The sequence below is a fragment of the Stenella coeruleoalba genome, assembly GCF_951394435.1.
Source record: "Stenella coeruleoalba genome assembly, chromosome: 3".
Lineage (NCBI taxonomy): Eukaryota > Metazoa > Chordata > Mammalia > Artiodactyla > Delphinidae > Stenella > Stenella coeruleoalba.
This window is the reverse complement of record NC_137148.1, coordinates 25,174,590-25,187,380: the sequence shown is the minus strand read 5'-3', so window position 1 is coordinate 25,187,380 and position 12,791 is coordinate 25,174,590.

The following is a 12,791-nucleotide window of genomic DNA, read 5'->3' as shown; positions in this document are numbered from 1 at the left end:
GAGACTAGACCAAGCACAAAGGAAGAGAAAAAGGTTAGACTTTATTTTATTACCCACATTCTATTTTTATTTCCTGGGAATTGTTAATGGGCTTTGGGAATTGTTAATGGGTGACACTGGTACGTAATGTTCATTTTTTGTTTAAGTTTGTTTTGTTAATTGTGTTGAGACAATTAAATAAATTGTCTCAACACCATTTATTATCCATAGTCGTTGATTTAAAATATTGTTCCTAAAATATACTAATGTTTTACACCCAGGTTAGTTTATGGACCTTTCATCTCATGCCCATGATTTATCTTTCTGTTCTGTTTGTGTATTTACTTACTATTTTAAATGTATTGAAATTTGTTCTTTTTATTTCTAAGTCATAATTAGAAAATCTGACTTTTGGAGGTATTATACTGTCTCTAGTCTGCTTATAAAACTCTTAGTAATTATGATAATTTCTGTTATTTTCTTGGGTTTTCAAAGCAGCATATTATATCCTCTACGAGTAATGATAAATTAATACCCTCCTTTCCAAAATGTAAACTTTATTCATTTTTGTCTCACTAGCTTGGCTAGAACTTACAAAACTGTATTGAATAGTAAAAGTATTAGTAGGCATTCTTTTAAGTGAGAATATGTTTTAAAATTAAACATGCTGTTGGTTATTGATCTAAGATATGCATAGTAGTCTGTATATTTTTAATAATAAATTCTGAGATGTTAGAATGTTTTTTATTTTAAAAAGTTATTTACTTTTACTACATAACTTTGACAGTTTAAAAAGATGATTATGTTTTTCTTTTCTTACCTGCTGAGATGGTTAATAACAGTAAGTATGTTATATTTGAAACAAACTTGAAATAAAGTCAACTTAGTCATGGTGTTTTATTATTTTAATGTATTAGTTGGATGGGCTGGCTAGGAATGAAGTTTTCTGTCACTGAGTTCCCTTTTCAGGTGATGGTATAAAAAGTCACACTAGTGAAATGAATGGCAAAGCTTAAACTCTTCTTATACTTTCTGGAACTCTGGAAATACCATTCTTGAAGATTTTGAAAGAAGCCATTGATAAAAGTTTTTGTGTCTAGTAACATTTTGGGGGCAAACTCATTGGTCAGAAATTTCCTAATGGCTTTTGAATTTTAGTTTTCTTATTGAGTTATTTTTGGTTGTTTATATTTTCTCAGGAAATATCCATTTCATGTTAATTTTTAAAAATATTAATGTGGTATTCTTTCCGTCTGCAGACAGAAAATTTAGTTTAATTCCTTGTGTATTTATATTGTCTTTAGTAGATTTTCCAAAGAGTACTCTATTTTATTGGTCTCTTCTATAATTGTATTTTTAACTGTTTTCTAATTCATTACTTCTACTTTTAATTAATGCTCTTCTTGGAATTATTTTGTTTTTCTTATTCTAACTTCTTGAGTTAGAAGTTCAGCTCAATTATTATTTTCTTTCCAGTATAATAACTACAACATCAACAAATATAACTATTTAAGTATGGTTTTGTCTGCATTCCATATATCTTAATATATTCTTAATTTTTAGAGTCCAGAACTGCAACTTTGATTTCCTCTTTAAAATTTAGATAGTACATTTGAAGTACTAAGTGATTTGATTTTTAAATTGTGTAATTTGCTATTTAATTCTGATACTGTTTAATTGTGAGCAGAGGATGTAGTTTATGTGATTAGGAGTTTCCATTTTGAAAAATATAAAACATTCATTCATGTAAACATTCACCTACAAGCATGTAGATGGGAAAAATAACCAATGATTCCTATGCTTTATTGAACATTAGAATAACCTAGAGGGCTTGTTAAAACACAGTTTCCTCTCCGCACCCTTAGAGTTTCTGACTCAGTAAGTCTGGAGTGAGTCTCAATAATTCTCATTTCTAAAAAGTCACCAGGTGTTGCTGATGTCCCCAGTGTGGGGACCACACTCTAAGAATCAAAATTGTAAAGAACTTTAATTTTAATCAGAGGATATTGTACTTAATAAAACTGGAAATTATAGTTATTGGAGATCTTTAGATGGAGGAAATAATTTGATGAAAGCAATTTTTTAGCAAATTTTTTTTGACAAGAAGTTAAAGAACAGGTTGTATCATACTAATAGAAACTATGTTTGGAATAACCAGCTATAGAAACTACTCACAGATGTGAACTTTTCAAGGTGTAGGCTAAGGTGGTCGTGGGAAGAGTAGGAAAAATGTGAAAGAAATAGAAATTAAAAAGAACACATCAGAATTTTATGTCATTGGGTGTTGTCAGACTATAATGAGACAGTTTAAGGTAGTAAAAAAGGGGATCTTGGTCAGGGACTAAGGTGAGGAGGAGACACATAGGGCACACAATTTAAGGAAGCACTTGCTGGTCTCACGCACATCTTTCTACCAGGCCTGCGTTTTATCAGGATGAAGACTACTTCTGAGGTTACTGCAGCGTATGGGAAAATGGAATTTCTATTGCTATTGAAATTATGAAAGTATTCTGCACATGTCAATTCTGGTAAAATTGAGATCCAAACACTAACTTTCCAGAATTTTGTCTTTAAACTCCTCAAGTAATGGCTGGATTTCTTTCATCAAATAGAAGAGTTTGGGAGGATGTAGGATTTTTAGTTGAATTGTATCCACCCATCAATGAGGAACGGACCGAACTGTCCTAAATGCAGATGGTGAGTGGTTTATTAGGTGACGAGAGCCTGTTATCCAAAAGTCCATGTCTAGTTGATCTCAGTGAAATCAAACACTGGGTAAGTGCAGCAAGTGAACATATACAGAGGCAGGCAGGGGGAAGGGAGTTTTAAAAAAGTCAAGCAGCCTGTGGGAAGACCTCAAGCATTAACTGCGTCTCAGAGACAAAACAGGAAGGTGGCCCATGGAAAGGGGTCTGGAAGGAACAGAGCAGTGCTGGCTGTTCTAGGATAGGATGAAAATACTGGGCTTCTTAACCAGAACTAAGGGAAAAGCCTAAATACCCAAATGTACCATAAGGTCTGCTTTAGGATATTGGAAGAAACTAAGTATTATAAGATAACTGACACATAAACTTAACCACTGCCTTGAGCACAGACTTAACCACTTTTCACAAAAGACCAAAGGGAGGGGCAGTAGCTGAGACAGCAGAGCTGTTTTCTAAGTGCTACTTAGTAAATCATTCCTTCAAACATAATAATAAAGGAAAGCTATATCACTGAAAAGAAAGTAAAAGTTGTTATCAAAGGACAGGCCTGCCATGTGTTTTATGTGTGTGGGTTAAACTCTTTCTAGCATACTACCGTTTGTGTTGACATTATCCCTTAGAAATCTTTCACTTCTGAAAAATACACATTTGGTAAGAAAAACTGAGTCAGTGATTTGTATGTATATAAATCACTTCATTCTTTCTTTTGGAGAAAATTTTGGTCTGAAAGCCTCCATTGGAAAAAATAAATTAAAAATAAATGAAAATAAAAAGGGAAAGGAGAAAAGTTAGGAAACGTAGTCCAAATGACAGTAAATGTTAATGGTCTGATCACACACACAAAAATCCTCCTTCAAACTGAAGTGTGTATTAAATAGTAATGGATAGATATACTTCTCTGTGAGATCTGATTTGTCTAGCAAATCCTTACTGACATATACTCTCATTTACTACTATATAGCCTTTTGAAATTGCCATTCCAGCAGAGCATAAAAAAGGTTATTTAGATTAAGTATAGTTACAAGATAAGCAGTATACTGAGTTCATTGGACTTCATGCACCCTCATTTAATTTCCACCGCTCCATTACTCTGAATCAAACTGTCCCTGAAAGAACAAGAGGAAGGAAAAGGGCATTAGAAAACACAAATCACAAAGTAGAGAACATTCTTCTTAAAAACGAAATGGTCTCCATGTGTTACCATTTAATACCATGGAAATACTTTCTTGACTTTTATAGCATGCAAAGAAATTGCACCAATCTATTAAAGAATGCAATAAAAGAAGTCTTTGAGGTGGGTTAACATTTTCCAGGTCTCTATCATTCTAGATGGGCTTGGAACTTCAAAACATTGTAAAATATTATAAATGGTATCCATTTGCATCTGTGCGCAGCTCATGGCATAATGAATGCACGACCACTTAGCCATTTATTGAATACAGGCAGAAATACGATGAGACCTTTGGTAATATGTTTTAAAACGAGGCCCAAAGCCAGACTTTAAAGAAAGACAGAGTGCCAAAACAGTTTATCTTCTTATTTTTCCTTTTAACTTTAGTGCTACTAAGTGCCAATATGAGGCTTTTTGGACTTCATTTGAAATTCAAGTAATTAATATAACCGGAGAAAATAATTTTTAGACGGGTAAGGTATTGTGATAAAGTATAAACAAGAAAGACCTGAAGTTTAGAGGACAGAAAATGACAGTGCTAATAATAAAAGTTATACTGGGTGGTGTATGTAATTGTTAAGACCTTTCACATGTTCAGTTCGCATTTGACAGTGGCTGAACTTTATTAGCCTCTAATGGCCTTCATTAAATTATATTTGCTCTCTAAGAGGCTGTGCATCGAATGGGGATCATGAGGACGGTCTCCTTTATCAGCATATATACCTCAACTAAAGAGGTATGACCCTCAGCATCTTGTTTTAGGGTACAGAGTGCTTTCTGTCTTATTTCAGACAGTGGAGAGATGGCAGTTTTTATAGATTTTCTCTCAATGGGCTCCTCCCCAGTAACTTTTAAACATTCTCTATCTTAAAAAAAATTCCCTCATTGACCCTTCGTCTTCCAACAGTTATTTTACTGCCCTATTGCTATCGTTCTTTGTATCATCCTCCTCACAAATAAGAAAGCATTATCTGCACCTTCCCACCTCTCTCTCCCCAGCCCACTATAAAATGGCTCTTCACTGACCCTGCTCAGCTCACACCAAGGTCACTGGCAACTGCCATGCAGATGAAGTAAATTTAAACTTTAAGTCATTATCTAATGCATCTTCCTGTTATCAGTCCTTACTAGACCGCTATATTTTGTAAAGAAAAAAAAAAAACAAACCTTTTTTTTTTTTATAATTATTTTTGCACATTGCCCATAAATGTGTAGGCTCCCCCAGGTTCTTTCCTTAACCTGATTCTCTTGTGAATCTGTGACATCTTTCTAGGAAACTCATTCCTTCTCTAGCTTCAGCTAATGACACGACAGTGTGTACCTACAGCCAGACTATAAATCCATGAGAACAGGACCCTTGGCTGTATCTACATAACACCAAACCGTTCCTGGCACATAGTAGGCTGTCAGTAAACATCTATTTCCCGGCTAGCTGACACATCTTCCTTATGTTCACTAAGCCCATATAGCAAACTGCTTAGAGGACATTTTTCAATTGGAGGTCTCTCTGTTACCTGGAACTCAGAATTTCCTAAAATAAATTTGTCATCTCCATGAACTACTCCCAACTCCCACCCCCATGTTCCCTTTTCAGGTGTTGGGAGACAGAACCTGCTTCTTCAGTGTGCTTCCTAATTTACATCATGGTGCCACCAGCCATCTAGTTACCCAAATGAGCACCCTGGGAGTCCTTAACTTCTTTCTTTCTCTCATTTATTTCCCAGTGAGCCACAATGTCCTGTCTTTCTAATCCTTCCCTTCTCTCCATCCTCATCACCACCATCTCAAGTATCAAGAAACAGTTATTGTTATAAACTTCAACTCCTTCAGCAGCCTGCCAGCTGCTTTCCCAATCTTCAGTCTTAATCCAAGATTTTTTTTTTTTTTACCGGGTAAATTTCTTTTCTAGAATCTAAGGCAACCCCATTAGTGAAATCCTTACAATTTCTTTTTACTGCCCTTAGAGGAAAAAAAAAAAATGCCTTATTTTTTAGCATGGATTAAAAGGTCCTAATTTACACCGCTCCAACCTTAACACCTATCAGTCCCCATTGCAATAATAAGCCCCAGTCAGAATAAAATTTTATTCCAATCTCGTATCTAGTTTGGAACGTACGTGCACTATTTCCATCTACTGGAATATTTTTTATTATTGTTTTGATTTCAGTTAAACTTCACTTGGACCAGGAGGCCAACCCTATTCCACATGCCCCACTGCTCACATTCTCTATGCTATATACACCTATTCTTCAGTCCTACCGCATGATGTGCCTTTCTTTTAAGACAGTAATGCTATAAGAGAAATATAGTAAAAACAGGTATTGTAATTTCTTCTTGATTAACTTTCTTCTACACCATAAGTTCAGTTAGTACAGGAATCGTGTATGTCCTGCTCACTGTACCTAATACAGGAATAATATATTGCACATGCTCAGTGAAGATTTAGAGTATTAGAAAATATTGAATGCCTTAGCGGTATTGGGAATCCCTGGGATCATAATGGTGTACCCTGTGGGTAATTTCAGCCGGATTTTGATTACGTTTATAATGCTTAGTCTTTCATAAAAGGAGGAATCCTAGTTTGTTGACTAATTGTAGGGGTATGAGAATTGCTATATGTGTTAACATTAATTTTCTCCAGTTTTTTTTTGTCAAAAATGATTTCGAAATTACCCTTGAGCCCCGTCCTGCCCAGGAAATCCTGCAGTTGTTTCAAAGGTTTTATATATTGACTGGTAATTTATCATCCAAACATTCATTAATTTGCCCAAATTATTTAGTTTTCATTTGTATTTATGACTACAACACCTCTTCCTTATGGTAATATATCCTTTTGTTTATCGTAATTCTTCCTTATTCAAATTCTAAGGAGCTCTGCCTTCTACTTTTATTTTTGTGCTTGATGAAAGAAAACATGAGTCCCTGAAATAGTAATACACAAATTTATATAGTGTTTAATATGGTCCCTCTTCACTTTCCAAAATTGAACAACCCAGTGATTTGTTTTGTTTTTATATCAAAGTCCGCAGTTAACTCATTCTTGCAATTATTTAGATTGTCTTTTTTTTTTTTAACATCTTTATTGGGGTATAATTGCTTTACAATGGTGTGTTAGTTTCTGCTTTATAACAAAGTGAATCAGTTATACATATACATATGTTCCCATATCTCTTCCCTCTTGCATCTTCCTCCCTCCCACCCTCCCTATCCCACCCCTCCAGGTGGTCACAAAGCACCGAGCTGATATCCCCGTGCTATGCGGCTGCTTCCCACTAGCTATCTAACTTACGTTTGGTAGTGTATATATGTCCATGCCTCTCTCTCGCTTTGTCACAGCTCACCCTTCCCCCTCCCCATATCCGCAAGTCCGTTCTCCAGTAGGTCTGTGTCTTTATTCCTGTCTTACCCCTAGGTTCTTCATGACATTTTTTTTTCTTAAATTCCATATATATGTGTTAGCATACGGTATTTGTCTTTCTCTTTCTGACTTACTTCACTCTGTATGACAGACTCTAGGTCTATCCACCTCATTACAAATAGCTCAATTTTGTCCCTTTTTACGGCTGAGTAATATTCTATTGTATATATGTGCCATATCTTTATCCATTCATCCGATGATGGGCACTTAGGTTGTTTCCATCTCCGGGCTATTGTAAATAGAGCTGCAATGAACATTTTGGTACATGACTCTTTTTGAATTATGGTTTTCTCAGGGTATATGCCCAGTAGTGGGATTGCTGGGTCATATGGTAGTTCTATTTGTAGTTTTTTAAGGAACCTCCATACTGTTCTCCATAGTGGCTGTACCAATTCACATTCCCACCAGCAGTGCAGGAGTGTTCCCTTTTCTCCACACCCTTTCCAGCATTTATTGTTTCTAGATTTTTTGATGATGGCCATTCTGACTGGTGTGAGATGATATCTCTCTGTATTTGAGTAACTATCAGTTCCATTCTAATTGATTTTTTCATTTTTCTGCTTCAGATTGGCAATGGGATAAGAGGACTTTAAGAAACCATTGAGTACATCATCCATATCTGTATTTTTGTCATCATGTTAAATCCTTAATGTGGTCAACCCATGTCTCTTCTGCTGGCCTAGTTGTTTCTTGTGTAGGAATATGACTACCTGCCTATTTCATCCTCATGCCTTTTCTTTTACCATCCAAGGGTATTTGCAGTTTAACATAGATTCCCTACAGAGGACTGTGATAAGCCCAAATAAATGACTCTTTAGTTTTAAGCACTTTAGCACTTAGATGTAGGAAATTGTATTTTCTCAGTGGGACTTTCCTTGGAATATTTCAGTCAACACCATAGGAGAAATTTCCTTTTGCCTACATATGAACATGGCTTTCCTGAGATTTCATGTTAGTCAAAGACAATGTGGTAGCATAGGTAGAAAGCATCCATGCTTTAAAACTGGTTACGTCCTTCTAGAATTGCCGGTTCATTGTAAAATAGGGAAGATTGGGACAAGATTTCCCATGTAAAATACTTATAATTTGGGCTTCCCTGGTGGCGCAATGGTTGCGAGTCCGCCTGCCGATGCAGGGGACACGGGTTCGTGCCCTGGTCTGGGAGGATCCCACATGCCGCGGAGCGGCTGGGCCCGTGAGCCATGGCCGCCGAGCCTGCGCGTCTGGAGCCTGTGCTCCGCAACGGGAGAGGCCACAGCAGTGAGAGGCCCGCGCACCGCAAAAAAAAAAAAAGAAAAACCCCGAAAAACAAACAACTTATAATTTAAAGACCAAGGCATTTTAATGTAATAAATATAACTGAGATCTGAGCCATCTGGATGCTCCCCAAGTCCTTGTCTTGCTTAAGTAGACAGAACTTTTAAGCTCTGTATAAAATTGTCTTGAATGCCTATTTCTTCTAAGGTGAAGGTCCACCTCACCTCCCAGTATCTCTAGGGATTTTGGGTGGAGGCTTAAATTTCCCCTGAACTTCTCCAGATCCAATAAACCTATCCCACCAAACTCATCTCCACAGTGTATGTCACCAAATGCATATGCTATTCTATTTCCATAGTGGATCACCCTACTGCACACCACCCAGTCGCTCTTAAGAAGAACTGACTCCACGAGCAGCAGTTTTTACTAAACTTTTAGAACAGTGGAGAAGGGTTACTATCTAATAAAGAATCTAAAACATTTTTGAGCGAGCTTGGTAATCACTGATTAGGCAGTAATCTAATCTAATATAGCTTAACATGTCTGTTTTTATAACCACAGAAATATTGAGTTTATAATTTTATCATCTGCTGACTTTTTTTTTTCCTCAGAGTATAACATCTGGAATTTCCTAGATTTTAAGATTAAAAGTTGGGATGAAGTTACTATTGTAGTGGAAGTGGGAGGGGGATCAACAATAATATTGTCTAAACAGCATTTACCAATATATGAAGTATTTGAGGGACATTATTGAATATGGGGACTATTTTGGAATAGAAAAAACTTAACTGTTAAGGATAGCTATATGTGGTGTATATTGTTGCTTATTCAATAGTCGATAGGTAACAGGATGTTCAAGATCACATTTCATGCTTTCTGGATACTAATTTTCAAATAGTGACAGCATGAACATTTTCATGATGTAATACATTTAAGAAGAAATTCAGAATTTCTTATGAACCTATAGGTTCTCTTTTAAATATACATGAATAAAGTGTAAGAAACGACAGATTCTCTCCAGGAGCATGTAGGAATCCCAAGCTACTCTTGCCTTTGTGTTTGCCCAACTATATAATGCATAGTGCTGGAGAATCATCAACAAAATGTGTACAGCTTAGTGACAAAGAAGTATCTCAATATACAAAATAAAGTGTCAGTGCAGCATCTCAGCATCAGTGTTATTAAAAAACGTTAAAAAACCACCAGTATGCTCATTGTTCTTCAGAAAAAATATAAAAGACGCAATACAATCTTAAATTAGTTGTTTTAAATTTTAAAGATTAGTGGTTTCAATATTCAAAAACTTTTAAGTCATTCCTTTGCTATGTCTGCATCTTCAGTTCCTGTCTTTCTCTTAATCACACATACACAGACATAGTATTGGTCACATTTGAGTCATATAAGAAGTTGAGATTTATTTTTAAATTAAGATTTTTTTCCCTAAACCTGATAGAAAGAAACAGCAGCATCATTTTTTAAAAATGGGTGTGTATTACTCTTCATTTAATTTAGAGACTTAAACATTTGCAAATACTGGAATTAGTGATTAGTAGAGGCTCTGAACAGTCGTATTACATTTTTTTTTACAATACTAGAAAGGTGAACTTACTATGAAGTTCCTTGAGTTTTATTTGAAGGTTTAAAACATAAAAAATAACTGAGATAACATAGTATATACACTTGTTTACTCTTCATCCTGTCATTTTTGTTTCAAAATTTTATACAATTATTATTAAAAGTAAAGTTGAATTTTCACTCCTTTCTGCAATCCCATGAGCCTCTATTGCCCTCCAAAGGTAACTGTTGTATTTTTAGTTAATCCTTGACTACATGTGTCTTCATGTAGTATATGTCTTACCTGTATTTCATAAAATACTTGCAAATATGACTATATAAGTTTAACATTCTGCTCTTTTCACTCAATATACTTCTGAGATTTGCCAATGTGTTCTACAGCTTTAAATTAATCTATCATATGAATAACTATGGTTTATTTTTTCTAATTTTTGCTGCAAACATTGCTATGGTAAACATCCTTGTACACCCTATCTAGTACACACATGCAAGTATTTCTCTAGGGTCCATACATAGGCATGGAATTCCCAGGTGAGAAGGCATTCACCAGATATTACCATATTGTCCTCCAGGGTGGGTTTTAACAATTTACAATTTTACAAGCAAAAAAATGAGTGTTCCTGTTTTCCTGTGCTCACTTCACTAACACTTGATATGTTTATACTTCTTGAATTGTCCTCACTTTCTTGTTTTCTTTGATTTTCATTTTAGATTTACTCTTATATCACAGAGTTCATACAGTTTGTTCTATGATGGAGATATTTGCCTTTGGCTTGGTTTTGGATAAATGTTGATTTCAACCAAAATACTTATATGGTATATCTGTTAATATATAATTAAATTCATGTCTTTACACTTAAATATGTATATTGAAAATAAATACAAAGCGAGAATTTGAAGGAAGTCATCAATCCTACTCACTGAGAATTGAAAAAACAAGCAATTGTGATCTGATATTCATTCCTTTATTCACTCTTTTTTTTTACTCCTTGGTTCCTCTTTTGAATTCAATGACATTCATATCCCATGCTGCTCACCAATAAAATAGTCAGAACCTTGCATCAGGGTATATAATACAAATTGTGGGGCAGTTCTCCATTCCTTTTTCTGCAATTACCTAAAGATCATTTTGAATTTAGTGTGCTTTTTAAAAAGAAATGTGCTTTTCTTTAATTAGCTCTTAAAAACACTGGTGATGGCCACTTAGCATAAAACAGTATTTAACTTTTCGTGTCAGTTAAGTGTCATTTTCTGATGAGAATTTCTCTTAATAGCATAATTCTATGGAGGAGTGTCTGTTGATGACCGTTCCACTTTTCCCATGTCCCTGTCTACTGAGATGGGAGCAGAGAGAAATAGGCAGCATCATAATTGCTTTCTGTGGCCCCATAATTAGTATGACTAGAAAACATTTTATTCCAAATACTCTAGATGGAATTGAACCTTGGATTTTTACTAAATTCCAAGTGCTACTGTGGGTTATTTTAAAAAAAACACTTCACTTGGACTCATCACCAAAGGAACACAGGAATTGGTGGAAGGACGATTTTTTAAGTTTTCTATATTAAAACAAAAATGTCAAGTGTTTAAACATGTACCCAGTGAGAAATGTGCAAAATCTTTTCTGAGGGGTATAAAAATAAAAAATAATAATGACAGTAATAAAAAACAGAACTTGACATTTATTAAGGGGTCTGTGCATGGCAGTGACTGCAGTTATCACATGTATTCATTACAACTCTTAGGAGGTAGAGGATGTTACTATCTCCCCACCACCACTGTGGAAACTGCTTCTTTGTACTAGTTGATATAATTGCTCAGTGACAGATTTGACATATAGATCTATCTGACCCCAAAGCCAAGTATGTATCTACTTTCATCTACTGCTTTCCTTTAAATTGATAATACCCAGGAAACACATTTGTTAGCTTATTAAAAGCTAAAATGTTTTTACTCTATTAGGTACCATAGAGATTAGTTCAGTCTCCTAGTTTTATATAATAAATTGAAGAGACTAAGTTACAGAGAATGGCAACGATTTGAACAAAGTCCTACACAAAGTTAACAAAGGGCCTACACTCCAGTGCCTAATCCATCATGCAGAACATATTTATTTTTATTCAGCATTTTCTGTAACTCCACTTTTTCTTTATTGATTTAGTGGAATCTTATCACAAAGTTAACTTAGCTGCTCGTTTTATTTGCACAACAGTCCTCCTTCCATTCTTCTGGCCATAGCACTCCTTCTGCTCTGGAGGCTATCTCTTTTGTGTCAATGGGGTTCTGGTCTATGTGGTTACTAATCACAGTTTTCCAGCTCCTGTCAACTTATAGGTGGACATGTGACATATGTGAGCAATAAATGTTCCGTTATCCTGGTTGTAGTAATTAGCTCAGAATTTGGACACAAAACCAAAGACAAGTAGATCTCAAGGATTTTGTAGAAAGGATTTGGGAACTATAGTTTTTTTATTCAGTAGTTCTAAAACAGAGTTGGTGTAAGTTTAAATCTGTTTTTGGTCATTTTCTTCAATTCTTCAGTAGTAGAGAATAAGATCAACACACAGAGATAAATAGTGCAGAAAAGGAGGAGAAGCTAAGCAGATAAAAGAAACACACACACACACACACACACACACACACACACACAGAGAGAGAGATTCAGTCATCCCTAAGGTAACTCTAT